Source organism: Octodon degus, unplaced genomic scaffold (genome assembly GCF_000260255.1).
Source record: "Octodon degus isolate 3935 unplaced genomic scaffold, OctDeg1.0 scaffold00123, whole genome shotgun sequence".
NCBI lineage: Eukaryota > Metazoa > Chordata > Mammalia > Rodentia > Octodontidae > Octodon > Octodon degus.
In genome coordinates this window covers 4,674,756-4,688,202 of record NW_004524699.1, presented here as the reverse complement: position 1 = coordinate 4,688,202, position 13,447 = coordinate 4,674,756, and the positions used below count along the sequence as shown (strand labels likewise).

The following is a 13,447-nucleotide window of genomic DNA, read 5'->3' as shown; positions in this document are numbered from 1 at the left end:
CTGGGCTCAGGGTTGGCCATGCGACCCACTGCTCTGACCCTGGGCTGTGGGTTGGCCATGCGACCCACTGCTCTGACCCTGGGCTCAGGGTTGGGAAGCTCACTGGGCTTGCACAGCGAAGCTTACTGCCCAGAGACCGAGGTGACACTTCAGGCTCCATCTACAATACCTTACTGTCTACTCTGCCAACTTCTAGAATTCAGGGAGAGAAAAGGGCTCTACGTAGATGTACACTGACACCCAACAAGGATCAAGTCTTCCTTGTTCTGGACATTGGCACTTGGCCCAATAACAGGCACACAGTGGACACAAGTAACTGTGCTTGTTGGAGAACATGCAGAATCCAGGAACGAATCTGGAGCACACCAACTATGATGTCCTTTGCTCTGGGGGTGACAGGAGACTAGAGATGCGGATGGGATGGTCCACGGGACTTCAGATGCAGTTTTACACAGTACAAACCAGAGGTGGTGACTCACGCCATTGCCCTTGACAGCATGCTGATCTGGCCACTTGGGTTAAGAGCAGAAACAGTAAGAAAAACGGCCTTCTGTCTGGTCCTTCTAGGTCTGCAAAGGCAACAGGCTCTCTGGGCCAGGATGTGCCGCAGGACCTAACAGAGTCATGTGCACAGTTTAAAAATAGTACTCAGTGACCCCAATTTACCTAAACTGCAATGATCTCAATAAATCCCCAGTAAGGCTACCACAGAGGCGCAATCTCACCTTCCCTGCACACTGCCCTGCTGTGGGCTGTGTACTTCTGGCACCCCTGGGCCCTCACCGTCCATGCCGGGGGAGCTCTCGCCCACTGTGCAGGTCCTGGGAAGGAAGCGCCTGAGCCTGGCAAGATAAAGCAGCCTTGGGGTGTGTAGTTAGGATCCCCCAGCACTTGCCAAACAGCCCCTGGGTGGGGCCGACCCTAGGAGGCTTGCTCTACACGGCCAGAAGAAGGGTATAAAGGTAGGGCCCTCTGACTCCACACAGGGACCTCTGCGCCTCAGACCTGGAGGTAGGGACCCTGGCACTGAAGGTGGTGCTCTCCTGCTGTACTAGCACTATGGGAGGTGGGTACAAGGAGCTGCACCCACTCCACCGTCCTGTCTGTGTCCGTGAGCCCCCTGGGAGGACATGTGGGGTAGAGCTCGGCCTGGGGCCCCACTTCTCTTCCATGTAAGATGGGAGTCAGGGGAGGCTATAGATAGCACTTACTGACGTCACGGTACTCTACCCACCTTCAGTCAGCTTAGGAAGGCCACGGTGGGCACCCAAATGCTACCTACCATGCAGTGGGTAGCGATTCATAACAAGTGGATTTACCAAAAGGGAAACTCAGCACCTCCACACCTCATGGGACTTAGGGCCATAGCCTGTGGGAAGCCAACTCTGGCCCATGTGCATGGGTGACCTCCAAGAGCCCCTGCCCTCTCTGCTGGGCAGCTCCAAAGATCCTACCCTGGAGAGTCCATCAGCCCCCAGACTCTCCCCCATGACAGGTAACCAGCAGTTGCTATCTCCAAACACTCTCCGAGCAGCACCCTACGGTGCTCCCTGCGACCCTCCCTACCACTGCCAGATGGGAAGCTTCCCACTATGCCTGGCAGGTGAGCAAGCCAGAGGAAGTGTTCAAGGACCTGGGCCTCGGTCATGAGGTGGAGCCATGCTCCGCCCTGTCTGAGTGCAGACAGAAGGTGACGGCAGCGCCAGGGGTGTTGGGGACGCTCACAGTTCACTGTCCACGTGGCCTACACCAAGGAAGCATTTTTTTCTCCCACTACCACCCGGGAGGGGCTGACATCCAGGTTACAGTCACAGGCTCACAGCTTCTGCAGAGGCGGATGAATCACTGTTCCAGTTTTATTTCCAGATAAAATGAGAAACAGAAAGACTCACAATGACAGAGGAAAAGTTTGTCTTGAGCAAATGTCGCTGTGCAAAGGGCCAAACGCAGTACAGGCTGGGGTCAGCAGAGCACAGGAAGCAGAGTCCACCCTGACCTTTGTCCTTTAGGTGGAGCTGTTTGGAGCTGCCTGTCCCTTAGGACCAGGGTCAGGCTTGGGGAAGAGGTGGCAGCAGCAGGCTGGCTGGGCAACCAAACAACCTTGTGTCTGCTTGGGCTACTGCAGCTTGCCCTACAGTGTCTGTGCCACAACACTGCTGCCTGGCACCGGGAGGCCGACTCACAGGGGGCCAGGCAAGGACAGCACAACCTCCATTCCTTCCTTTGTGCTGTGCTCTTTCGGGTCCTGAGTATGCAATGCTACCAGGCCCCGCTCTGAGATCCTGCTGTCAGTGCGCACGTAACTCATGCATTTCCTTACTGGGTGGCAGGAAAGGAGCTGGGAGCCACTGCCCCAGCAGCCTGGAGTGCTGCAGGGCGAAGGCCTGGGCACAGAGGGAGGGATGTGAAGAGAGGGCACCAGTGACCCTTCTTGGGGACCTCACACGAGGCAGGCAGGCACCACGCCCAGGAGGTGCGAAGGTGGGGAGGAGCCCCCAGCAGAGGGCTCGGGCCTGGGGAAGACCTGGGCCAGCTCCCTCCTCGGCAGTGGCTGCAAGGCATCAGCCCGACAGGAGGAAGCCCTGCTCTGCAGGACGGGCGTGCATCAGAGCCGCAGCCCACAGGCCACGCGAGGCTCTGGAGAGGCCTCGAGGTTCTGGGATGAAGCCCAAGGAGCGCCACTGTGCCCCAAAGAAGGCTGAGCTTGGAGCACCTGTAGGAACCCTTGAAGCTATAGTGCTAAAATGAAATAAGTCAGACACGCAGGATTAGATATCATGTGGTTTCTCTTATACGAGAAACCCAAAGCATAGACAGCAAAATAAAAGACAGATAACAAGAAACAGGGAGACAGAACTTTGGCAAATGGGAAGGGGACCAAGAGGTGGAGGAGGTGGGGAGCAGAAGGGACACAAAATGAGGACAGGTGGCACATTCACCAATGCCCCAGGATGCCTGTGGTCACTGTGTGCTGCAAAAGTGCTAATAAAAAGAATTAAAAAGAATCCTGAGGTGAAAATGTGAAGTCAGACTTAGGCAACGATGGAATGGCACTGACGTATTTTTATTTATTTATTCTATTTAAAATCCCCCCCACCCCTGCCCGGAACCGGGGATTAAACTCAAGCCCTTGCACTTGCCAGGGAAGCGCTTATTCTACTGAGCCATCTCCCCCCCCCCTCCTAAAAATTTTTTGTTTGAGACAGGATCTCACTATGCAGCTCAGACTGACCTTGAACTCACTTTGTAGCCCAAGCTGGCCTCACACTTGAAAGGGTCTTTGTGCCTCAGCCTCCTGAGTGCAGGACTACACACATATGCTCCCACACCCAGCAGCATGGCACTGGTGTGGGGCCTAAAATCTCAGGCAGTTCACTCGCAGGAACCAAACTCCGAGTCCTCACTGTCCAGCCCTGTGTCAGGCACTTAGTTCCACAAGGCTACATGGCCACAGCCAGGACCATCACAGCAAGCACCCCCCGCCCCCCATCGGGCTCCCTGGACCTGGTCACACAAGACCCTTGGTAGCCTTTGGTGGCTAAACTTGCTGAGCTCCATAGTCTCAGACCAGTGCTGAGTGAGCAGGGGTCACCTCAGGTAGCACAGAGAATGCAGGTGTGGAGTCGGGTGGGTGTCTCAGGAGGAAGTGGGCCAGGGTCCCACCAAATGCAAGGTGCAGCACTCCCCCTGGCTCTGCACCATCACCCTGGCTGCTCACCTGGCTGGCATGGCCCCCTGTCTATGCACCCTGAAAGTCAAGGTGTCGCTTGAAGCTGTGCTGGACGCAGACCAGTGGAGGAGACATGCGGCAGTATGCTGGGAAGGCCAGCGGGGCACTGTGCACAGTGGGGCACATCAAAGGCCTGTGCCAGGCTGGAGGAAGAGGCCACTGTCACCCTGGCTCCCCACCTGGAAGCTAGGGCTCTAGGTGGAGCTTCTATTTCTAAACGATCGTTGGGGGAGAGCCCAGTACTCCAGGGAGGCCCACTTTAGCTGGCTCAAAACCAGAAGGGGCTCTCCGAAGGCGAAAGGCTCCCCCTCACCACAACTGCACCTCACACGAAGCATACCGGCCAAAAGGCTATCAAGTGTGTCTTTAAAACAGCCACCCATGCAGGCTAACACTCCTCCACCGCCCTCCAAGCGACCTTCCTTCAGAACTCCCAAATCTGCCTCATGCAGGGGAGTACTTCCAGAAAAGTGGGGTGGGGAAGGCGGGGAGGAGAATCCACCCTCACCAAGTTCTGGGGCCAGAAGCAAGGCAGGAGAAATGTTCAAGCCCAGGATTTCTCAAGGTCAGCTGGGAATATAACACACAACCTCAAAACAAGTAGACAAAAAAACACACATCAAAGAACAAACCCTTAGCTGCCGCGGCATGGAATCCTCAGAGTAGTGGGCAGCTCCCTTTCTGGACAAGGACTCTCATTTCCCACTGTTTTCTCTCTCTCTGGATTTTTTTTTTTTTTGCAGAACCATGGATTGACATGTTTTTTTTTTTTTTTTTTTTTTTTGAGATAAGCTGTAAGTGGCTAATAGTGGCTAAGTTAGGAACTTGCAGTCCTCCTGCCTCAGCCTTCCAGAGTGCTGGTACTGCAGTCCTGTGCCACCATGCCTGGCTAGGTCTCTTTTTCTTTTGAATAAAGTCTTGCTATGTAGTTCAGATTGGCCTTAAACTCACTATGTAACACAGGCTGGCCTTGAACTCATGGCAATTCTGTCTCAGACTCCTGAGTGCTGGGACTACATGCACATGCTAGATCTTCTATTTTAAAAAAGCCCTTTTCTTAGGCCAAGGGCTAGTACCTGGGCCGCCAGGGAGAACACATATAGCCCATGGGGAAGAAGGCATACAGCTGTCTTCTAACCTGTGCAAGCTTGGTATCAGAATGTACCTGACCATTGAAACAATGTTAAAAATGGAGTTCAGGCCCTCAGCGCACCCCTGGCCAAAGCACAGCTTAGCCCGGGGGTCCAGACGTCCTCTGCTGAGACTGTGTCTACAGGGGACGGGGTGGCCAGAACACAGGCCCTGCCCACAGGCGCTTCATGCACCCACAGTGCAGGGCACAGGGGCCTGATGCTGAAGACAGGAAGGGATACTTGGGTCCAGCACAGTGGCACCTGGCTGCGAGGATGGAGAGAGCAGGGGCTGAGCAGCTGACCGTCATCCTAGGGCCCTGGTCCTGGAGGTGGGGCTATCCACACTGCTGACCTCGGCCACAGGTCACAGCCTATCAGCAGCCCGACCCCAAATCAGAATGGACTGAGTGTAGCAAGGCTGAGTGCTGTCCTAAGACTTCCTTCGGTTCCCACCAGCTCGGAGGCCTCCCCTCCTGGGGAGAGAAGTGGGAACCCTCACTACTGCATGCCTCAGGTGACGTCTGCCACACATACCACAGATGCAGCCTGGAACCAAGGCAGCAGGATGCTGGCTGAGCTTCCTGCTGGAATGAGGGCTGTGCATGGTGAGGGTGAAAGGTGGGCAGCGGGAGGGACGAGGGGTGAGGGGCCTACAAACCTGAATGCAGTGATACGTGTCTTCTATAGCACAGCCAAGCCCATCTCACCCCTCCACCACCTCACTGGGTTAGCTTCATGACAGACCCATGTCCCAATCCCTCTCTCCGTGGGTGACAGTCAGTGTCACAGCTCTGCAGCCTGGGCCAGGTGACTCCAGCAGCTCCAGTGTGAGGGAGGAGGCAGAGCTGTAGAATTTCCCATCTGGAGCCTCCTGGGACAAGCGCACCTGTGCAAGCAGCAGGGGAGGCTAACGACAGCAGGCCCAAGCCCCTCACGTCCCATAGAAGGCCTGACGAACACAGTGACATGGGATAGATGTGGGGGTGGGGGCAGCCCCAGCTACCAAACCCTGCCCAGCTGTGTGTGGCCCGTGAGGGGATCAGCAAAGCAGGCCTTCCCTGGCCCAGGTGGGATGCACCTCTCAGCCAATCAGTGGGTCACCCAAAGCTGCAGCCAAGTGGTTGGAGAGCAGGCTCCTTCCCCTACTTAAGGACTGGCTTGTCCATACCTGGGCTTCAGTGTTGGCTCAATACCTACCCTGGGCTGGGAAAAATGTGCTTTTTGCTCCTCTCACCCAGGTAATTCCCCAGAGCGCATGGGCCAGAAGGCCCGGGTGTCTAGTCTGAACAGATGATCAATGAAACCTCAGCCCATGCTCAAGTCATCTAGGATGAGGGGCTGAGAGGTTACCAGTCCCAAACTTAGGCTGGGAGACAGCACCAACTGTGAGTAAGAGCTGGTGAGCCTCAGGAGGGGGGTGCAGCTGCAGGTGGGCACCAGTCAGCCCCATGTTGATCTCATTTGGGCATGAACATGTCCTCTGGAGGACAAACTTGTCTAGCAATCCTAACCTGATTATTAACCACACTTCATACGTGAAATGGACAGCCTTGTTTTTCTAAACAGGAAACCAAAATGAACTGGAAGGCAAGGCATCTGCCAAGGGCCCGGCAGCCCAGCACGCGCCTCCCAGATCCATGGAGGGCGGACCGTGCCTTCAGTCAGGGCCCACCTTGTGTGGGGGGCTGCAGCGTGCCTTCCACAGACAGCGCACAGTGCTCAACATAAGTTCCCAGGAGCCACAGCGACCATGAGGAAAGCCCCCCGCGTCTCTTAGGACAGGGCTCATCTGCCACGGGTGCTGCCCAGCACCACTTCCTCAGATCGCAGGGTGCCGGAATCACACACTCGAGACTCCAAGTCCCGCAGTTTGCTGGAGAAGATGCAAGGACCCTGCACAGCTCTGAGGTCTGGGGAGAGGAATACATTTTTTTTTTTCCAAAGTTTTATTGACAAACAGATAGCAATGAGACAGTTTCAAATCAAGGAATACATTTTTGAGGTGAGATTTTAGAGCATTTTGGGTTCCCACCTTCTTTATAAAATGAAGTAACTCACAGCATAGAAAGATCCAGTTTCTTTATAATAATATTTTTGTTTTCATTGTGGTGGTGCTGAAAGTAGTGTTTTTAAATTTTTCATCAAAACAAAAATAGGACTACAGAACTGTCCGGAAGCGTAGGTGACACTGGGCTGTTTCAGAGGACTGTTTTGTCACTGTCTCTAGAACTCACTGCCCAGAGCAAAGATCCCACCCCGAGCTGACGTATCTCTAAAAGCAGAGCGGCAGCGCTGCTTCTGTCCAGTCCGCAGAGCTCCATCTGGCCTCAGTCCCCACTTCCTACCTGAGGAAGCAAGCCTGACGGGACATGAGCTCTGATCTGAGTCACAGCTGGCCCTGGGCCACAGTGCTAATGTGCCAACTGCCAGTGTGCAAAAGGCCACCACCCCAGACCCTTGCCAGGTACCAGAGCATCCAGATCTCTAATCTCGGTTTAGGAAACAGCCTACCTGTGCAGCTGCCCCCTCAGCAGCAGAGGCTGGAGGAGCCTGAGTGTGTGAGCTGGCAATGGGCCCCTCCTAGCATGTGTGGCATCCCGGCACTGCTCCTACCTGTGCTTGCTGTCTGCTGAGGACAACCCTGTCACCTGCCCTACCTCCCTGCTCCTCTCAGAGAAAAGGCACCTTGGGGGAGGAGCGTGACCTGCAGGCGACAGGGCACAGTGAGCTGATGTGGGCAGGCTGGCAGAGCAGGCGGGCCCAAACACATCACCCAGGGCCTGGGGCTGGAGGCCCTGAACAAAGCCAGGGGAGTGCTTGGTCTTAGAAGGGGTGTCCTCAGAAGGAGGCTCCTTAGCAGCAACTTCCTGGGACGTTCAGGGCTGCTGGGAAGGCAGCCAGGAGAAGGTGTAGCTTAGAGCCACCTTCCACAGTGGCTCACGCAGACCAGTGGCATAAGGAGCTGTAAGGGTCACTGTAGTTGGCTGGATCTGCACTGGGCTTCTCGAGAGCATGGGGTGGAATGAGTAAAATGTGTGTGGAGAGGGGACAGTAAGCTGGGTCGGGGCACTAGGAGGCGGGGGCACAGCAAGCTAGCAGGGGAGGGGCTGGCTATGTCCCAAAGGCACTGCAACATGGGTTCTGGGCACAGCACGGTGTGCTGACTGCTCTGCTAGGAGATGGTGGTCATCTAGATATCTAAGCTCTGGGTGCCCAGGAGGGGGAAGCCAAATGCCCAGGAACTGTTTCCCTCTCGGATTCCTCCCCAGTGCACAGGCAGTCTTGATGGTCGGACATGAGCCAAGTTCCTCAGCTTGTCTTAAAGAGAGTGGCACAGGTGAAGTCAGTGTGCACAGGAGGGTCACAAGGTCTGCGGTAAGGACAGAATACTGCGGCAAGCGGCAGCCCGTATCACCAGAACCACTGTAGACCACTGCACGCTCCCACGGCAGATTCGCCTGACACAGGCGTTCTTTTCCTAGCCACTTTGTGGGAACAGAAGGTAAAGTTCAAAAAGAGAACCAGGCCAGACTTAGAGTGTCAGGGAAATGCAGGGCTGCTCCTGACTTGAGCTCACAAGTATCACAGCCCGCAAGCACAGCCCAGGGAAGGAGAGGACCTTGCATAGGATGCGGCCGCAGGGACCCTCTGCCCCTCCGCTGCTGGCCCCCAGGGCTTCCTGCACAGAGGAGAGAAGGGTCTGAGCACATGGGGGTCCATGAGTGTGTACTCCACCTCGATAGCCAGGAATCTTCCTCCCAGGGGCCGTGCGTGTCAAGATTTCCAAGATGGGAAGTGACTCCAAACAAGGACAGGACTTCTCTCAGTGTCTCTCTAAGCTTCTTCCTCATGCTATTGAGTCTCCAAGGGAGGTGGGGACTGATCCTGTGGCAGACATAACTAATACCTGGAACAAAGCCTTCTGTCTCCAAGTGGTCAGCTGGCTGGGACTGATTTCCAGGAAAGGAACGGGCACATGGTCACCATCAAGCAGCGTCCATTTGGAGACACTGGTGTGCACTTCTCTCCCTAAAGTGGGAGGAAAGAACTGGCTTTGGGGTTGGTTCAGCCACTAGTTTTATCAAGAAGGTAAAAATCAGTTTCTCCAAGTTGCTTTTCTCATCTGGAAAACGGCAGCAGTAGCCTACACTGGCGGCTCTCAAAGCGCGGCCCTCTCCAGGCGGCTCTTTGCAGGCGCACTGTCGGCCTGCTGGGAACCTGAGCCCACCACCTCTGAAGACGGGCCTCGCTGACCTCTCCTCGTCCAGCTCTGCAAACCCAGGCTTTTCCCTTGACCACCTCCATGCTTGGAACACCACTACCTGGCAAATACGAAGTGTCCGCTGTGAGCAGGCACCAGGGAGCTGTGGAGGACCACCTGAGCAGCTCTCCTTGAAAGAAGAGCGACTGTCTCCATTTTGACTGAGCCTGATCCTATTTCCTTGTATTGTTATGTAGAGAGCTGGCTAGGACTTCTGTTTATCCTTCAATTGGCCTTAAGCAATGTGTATTGGTCTAGCTGAGGTGCTGGCGATAGTCTTTGAAGGTGGCGTGCGTGTTTCCCTGGTAACCTATACCTGCTGCTCTTTAATGTGAGCCTGGTTGAGACAGGACGGTGGAGCTAATGCTCCACGGAGCCAGCTGGGATCGAGCCCGAGACAGAGGCTATGACTTCCTGGGGCTTGAAAGGCTACACCAAAGCTGAAGCACCAGACTTACCAAGACGTTAGATACTATATAATGCAGATTACTCTCTCTGCATATGGCAGAGGTAAATTTAGCCCACCCACCTAGCCCAGCTCATAGTGTCTCTTTCCCACAATTCTCAGTCAATCCTCAAGCCGCTCCCCCACTGAATAAAACCGGGTGAGGCCCTGGGTCTCTCTCTTGGTTCCGGAAAGCCATCTTCATGGCTGGACTTAGAGCTCCTTGACTCCCCGATGACTGAAGATATAATTTAGTGTCTTTATTTTAGCCGTGGGTTGCATTGTAAGTGGTAGATTGGAGTCAATTTGATGGGATTCCAATAACGTAACTTTGGGATTACAAATACTGGCTTCTTGGACCGAGACAAGGACCTAGAAGTGTCTCCTACAGGGAGCAAGCCCGAGTCTGCCCAGCACAGGGCCAACCACAGGGACGCACCGCGGCTCATTCAGTGCCTGGTCCACTGGGTGAGCAGCCCGAAGAGGTCTTCCCACAACTTTCCTCTCCAGCATGACCTTCCACAACTTGCTGTACTCTATTTTTTTTTTTTTTTTGGTGGTTCCAGGGATCAAATCAGGACCTCATACTTGCCAGGCAAGCACTTATTCTACTAAGCTATCTCCCCAGCCCCTCGCTGTACTCTAAAAACCAAGGTATTTCTACATACCTTGGAGGTGCAAGGTGTTCATGAATAAATTGTTCCTGCATTGCCTTGAGCAGGCTAGCCAAGCAGTCTACTACTACTGTGCTACACCCTAAGCCTTAGGTATGGCCAGCTAAGTAGGCACATAAACAACTGAAGGCATTCTAGAAAAAAAAAAAAAAGGAAAGAAAGAAGCTAGTAGCACAGATGACATTTCTTCCTCCTAAACTATTTCGGTGACTCACAATATCACAGGTCTAAATGCTATTCTAGGCACAAGATAAACACCAGGTGACATTTTTAGCAGTCCACTTCGCTTTAGGACTTGTACACAGGAAATTCAAAAGTAAAAACTGAGGAGGAAAGACACAAGCAAACTATCACAGTGCTGTAAACAAGACTAAACTCAGCTCCTCTTGCTACTGGCATCTGCCAAGAGCTCTCCCTCCTCTCTCCAGGGGGCCGCCAGGAGCAGGCAGGCAGGAAGGGTCTCGGTCTGCGCCCAAGGACTCACTCCAGGGCAGAGGTAAATTTCCCTTAAACAAAACCACAGCAGGGATTTGACCCATGGAGTGAAAGCAGAAACTGGAGTTCCCCTGAGCTGCACAGGGCAATAAGCTCCTGTTTCCATGAATAAAAACAACCCAACTAATAATTAGCCTCACATGCATAGCTGCTTCTGCTCAGAGGTTGGGTCAGAACAAACCACAGACTTAATGTGCCAAGTTACAAAACAATTCTTTCTCTGACAGTAGGTATTTATTCAGGTAACACCAAACACATGACAGTAAGGGCTCAGACTCCAGGGACAGCAGGAACTTAGGACTGAGGAGTTCAGCTGTAGGTTGCTTAGTAACAGAGGTAAAAGGTAAATAAGCTGAGCTGACCTTGTCCATACAAGAAAGACCGTGAACACCACAGAAGAAGCCGCTTTTCCTAGCACAGCACTCTAGAAGGAACTTTGAGGGTGTGATGTGACTGTGAACTGGGTCTTCACCTTCGGTCGGGCGAGATCTATCCCATTCTTCACCTCACGCCAACATATCTTAGGGAAACAAACCACTACTGCAGCCCGGCATGTTGTCTTCAGAGGCCCCGACTCTCCCATGAAGAATTTGCGGGAAGTACATCATACACCATCTAGTTCAGGCACCAGTTATGACAACACAAGCAACCCTCTCTTCCTCCCGCAGAGCTCGCACAGACAGCCAAACAAGAGCCAGGCTGAGGCTGGCCAGAGAGCTCAGCAGACCAAAGCGCCTGCTTCAGCAGAATGCAGCAGCCAGGATTCGGTCCACACTGACAGTTAATTGAGAGGGGCGTGGTGGCGCGCACCTGTAATGCCAGCACTTGGGAGGCTGAAAACAGGAGGATCACTATGAGTCCAATCTACATATTGACCCCTATACACCCTGTAGGCCCCGTCCTAAATTCATCAAAAAACAAAAGCAAAACCAGAAAATCAGGCTGGGTGTGGGGTCAGGTCTTATGGCTTTCATTGCTTTTCATGAATGAAACTGGATAGGCTCAGAAGGCAGGAGCTGCAAACAGCAGGACAGAACAAGAAGGCAGGAGTTCTGGGGAAAGGAGACTGCCACCATGAGTGTGGCCCCAGGCACTTCAAGAGGACCCGCTGACAGGGGACAAGTGGCATCCTTTAGTGCTGCCTCCTTGGAACTGGATGGTTTCCAGAGGTTGTAGTGTCTGTGTACCTCATGATGGGCCCCTAGACCAGCAGCAGGTGGCACCTCCTGCCCCCAGTCCAGGGAAACCAACTGAGTGCATCTCTTTGGAGTGTGGACAGAAATACTGTCAGTGCCACTGAAACAAGCCCAGCATCATTTTGCTTCACCCCTTGAAAGAGGAAGGGAGGGCCCAGGGATATAGCTCAGTGGCATAAGCACCTGCCTGGCAAGTACAAGGTCCTGAGTTTGATTCCTGGTACCACCAAAAAAAAAAAAAAAAAAAAAGAAAAGAAAAGAAAAGAAAAAAGGAAACAAGAGATTAGATTAGCAGCTCCCCAGGGATGAGACTCAGAGACTCCCATGGGCTCTGTGTCACATCTGCACTCAGATCAATCTTTTCTGGGGCTCAATGGGAGCGACTGACACTCCTGGCTGAAATTTGGGGTCACAGCTGGGTGACTGTGTGGCTGTGGGTCAGATGCTCCAAGCTAAGTCTGAACTTCACTACCAAACATCGCTGAGAATGCAGAAAACAAATGTGGGACACAACACTGGGTTACAACAACTCATCCCATACTTTTCTACTGTAAATTCATCCTTTGGCATAATAGTAACTGACTATGCTTTCAGTAGCTGTGCCTAGAGGATGCAGGAACACTCTTAGTGTTTGCCCTCTTGGTGTGACAAATGGTAAGATGTGTGCACATGTGCAGAAGTGTCAAACTGGGATTTGTACCCGTATCATGTCTGGCTAGCAGGCTTTGTGTATGTCTACCTGAGCATCCCACGGGGTAAAATACACCTGCACCAGCCTTGCATTCTGGGAGTACGTACTGTGCCGTCAATGGAATGTGGGTGCAGCTGCATCTGGGTAGAGCAAAAACCCCTTTGTGCATTCACCCACCTGGCAGACTATCAGCAAGGCATACACGGAATAGCCACGGCAGCAACAGGGGAGTTTTACACACAAAATGAACACTGCTAAATCTCTGTGCATTCAGGATTCAAATTTTCTTTTGATTTTTCTGGTAACAGTAGCCTAACTAAGCACAATGGCATACGACAAACCAGATTTAAAAGTTTTGGAGGTCGAAAGTAAATCATCAGTTCATTCATGCATGGATGATGAGGATGCTAATGAAGCTGACCTTGGTCAGGTGGCAAAAGTTCCTGTGACAGTGAAATGGAGCAAAAACTGACAGATACAAATACGGGAAATGCAGATTTCCTTGGCTGAGATGATGAAGAAAACAGCAATGTGAGTGCATATTTGACTAGTAGAAATGGTACAAAATGGTCACCCACTCAAATGAAATAATCCAAAGTTAGAACTAGGTCCAAAAATATACTGAGGATCTTGGCAGGGGTGAAACCATTGGATGGAGTGCCAACATTGCCATTAAATGTAGGAAATTATTTGTTAACAGATGAGATGCTTCAAGATGTTGTGAGGGGCTGGTGAGATGGCTCAGTGGTCTAAAGCACCTACTTAGAACAAGCTTAGCAAAGCACAGGGACCACGGTTCAATCCCCCAGCACCACATGCCAG

At 52.9% G+C, this 13,447-nt stretch overlaps 1 protein-coding gene across 9 annotated transcripts in view; it reads right to left on the bottom strand.

Annotated features, from left to right (window-relative positions):
- Rapgef1 (Rap guanine nucleotide exchange factor 1) overlaps positions 1-13,447 on the bottom strand; it is an 86,824-nt gene that overhangs the window by 54,927 nt on the left and 18,450 nt on the right. The window contains exons 1-2 of one of the 9 annotated variants that reach the window (XM_023700275.1): positions 8,431-8,475; positions 3,719-3,909 (exon numbers count right to left, since the gene is read on the bottom strand). The exons of the other annotated variants lie outside the window; for them this stretch is intronic. The gene's annotated coding sequence lies outside the window, so the exon portion shown is untranslated. Of the gene's footprint in view, positions 1-3,718; positions 3,910-8,430; positions 8,476-13,447 lie in introns of those variants that run through there. 9 annotated transcript variants of the gene reach the window in all.